Source organism: Pteropus vampyrus, unplaced genomic scaffold (genome assembly GCF_000151845.1).
Source record: "Pteropus vampyrus isolate Shadow unplaced genomic scaffold, Pvam_2.0 Scaffold11, whole genome shotgun sequence".
Lineage (NCBI taxonomy): Eukaryota > Metazoa > Chordata > Mammalia > Chiroptera > Pteropodidae > Pteropus > Pteropus vampyrus.
Window position 1 is genome coordinate 10864052 of NW_011888792.1, and position 2400 is coordinate 10866451.

Genomic DNA, 2400 nt, shown 5'->3' on the forward strand with positions numbered 1-2400 from the left:
TATAAATAGAGAATCTGCCAAAATTGAATTATAAGCATCTATAATTCAGGGATTGGAAACCCACATGTCTTCAGTTGCCAGAGGGTAAGGAATATGAGTAAAATGGAATTAGTGTACAATGGTAGAGAGTGATATAGAAATTTCAGTTAATCAGGTTGTATGTGCCTATTATAAAGGCATTGAGAATTTTTTAAAATTGAGCTCCAGATCTGTGAATTCATTTATGGTTTTTAACACATGGCACCAAGCTGGATATAGTTGTTAGTTACCAAAATTAGATGATCATCAAAATCACTGGGCAATCCTACTAAAACATTGAAATTTCTGGGGTCTGCCTTAATGTTTTTGTTTTTGTGTAATTTGTTTTTGTTTTTATTTTTGTGTAATTTGCTGTTATTTGATTTGGTTTTGGAGTTTGTCTCTTTGGTCAGAAAAATCATTGATTTACGTGCATTTATTCAGATAATAGTTTATCTAATGTTTAATATATGTCAGGGACTGCTCTAGGTATTAGGAATATAGTAATGAATAAGCCTGTTTTCCTAATCTCATGAAGCTTACTGAGTAACAATGATAATAGGTGTATATCTACTCTTAAAGACAATCTGATAAACTAAATTCTGTTTACCATATTAGCCAAGGGTTAATTAAGGTTTAAATTAGTTATTTAAAGAAAAACTACTGATTAATCTATGAACAAAACAAAGTAAAATGACAATAGTCTTCCAATCTTTTATTACTTCTAATATTTAGAAATAGTAATTCTACTTGATAGTCTATTTATATGAGTCAATTCTATAAATCTAATTTTATAAAATCATAAGGATAAAATATCTCACATAAGGTTTACTCAGTATTAAGTTATTCACTGATGCTTTGATACCATTTAAAACAGGATATAAAAAAACAAATTAAAAATATTTAAGAGAGAAGATTCTATTTTCTTTATTCTATGAACTTAACATAACCTTAATACATACCTTCCCCTTTCTACAGCATTGTCTTCTATTTTGTGTTAATTTTTAAGGGCTACTCATAGGTTTATAATATAGAGGACAAAATAAGTTGTTTAAGATAAGTACTTCATGGCCTCCTGCCATGATAGAATTTTCCCCAAGAATCTTGCATTTTTTTCTTTTGAGTCATATCAAGTAGTTTCTTTTACTTCCACCCATCCCAGTCCCATCCACTGGGTGGTCAGCATACTGTCTGCTTAAAAACAGCTGGGGGGAAAAAAAACGCCCTGAATAATCTCCATTTTGATGTAAAAAACATAACTCCCAAGAGACTGGAGGCATTATAGTCCTAACTTGCTGACCTTGGCCAACTGTTGTGGCTGCTCAAAAATGAACTAACCAATAAAGAAATTAGAAAAACTCTGGAATGTATCAGGGTTTTTTTGTCCAGGATAAACTCAATCTAGATGAAGGGAAAGAGATTGTCTATTTATTTTTCAGGGTAATGTCTATCGCAGTGAAGGCCTAGTGAACACACGAAACATCCAGATTTTTTTTTTTTTTTTTTTGGCTGCACATTAATTTCAGGCAGACACTCCTTTATTTGAGGTTCTTTGTGGGCAAGAAGCTACACTGTGAAATTATTCTGGTAATTAAACAAAAATAAAGTGTTCTTTCTTTTGAAGTGGTTAAAATAACATTCTTTAGATATCGAAGATGGAACCGTGCAGCTAGAAATATTGTTACTAGACCTAGTTCTTTCTTCTCATCTATTTTATTTAAATATTTTAATGAATATTTACTACGTGAAAGGCACAAGGTAAAGTGTAAAAAAATAAAATCCTTTGTTAGCTGAGTAATTCACAGAAAATGTATTATCATCACACTTCTTCAAGGAGATTATTAAATTTTTATTTAGGGAAAGAGAACTTGTTGGATAAATTTACATGCATAATATACTTAAAAGCAGAGTACCCTATAGTCACATATGGGAGAGAAAAAAAGTTCTAGTGTTACTATTAACAGAGTTAATAATATATTTCACAGGAACAAGTCTGTTTTTAGGTAGTTAAAGCATAATAGTTCCTAGTTATTTTTCTTTTAAATCTTTCCTGTAAGCACACTTCTGCTTCTTTTGAGATTTAATTGAGATTTAATATTGCCTGCATTGGTAAAAAAAAAAAAAAAAAAAATTCTGTGTTCTCTTCAAAATACCTCTCATTTTGCATTGGCCTGACTTCATTTGATCTCAGTTCCATATTGCTGCTTTAACACTTCAATTCAAGAGCAATAGGCTTACCAAGTAGAAGTACTAGGTATTTGGGGTGGCAGAGATGGGCAAATTTTATTGCAATGTCGAACATAGTGTTGGACTGGTGTGCTTGCCTTCTTTATTGAATTCTTTGCCAGGGAAATCTAATCCATGATAAATAGACAAATGTCT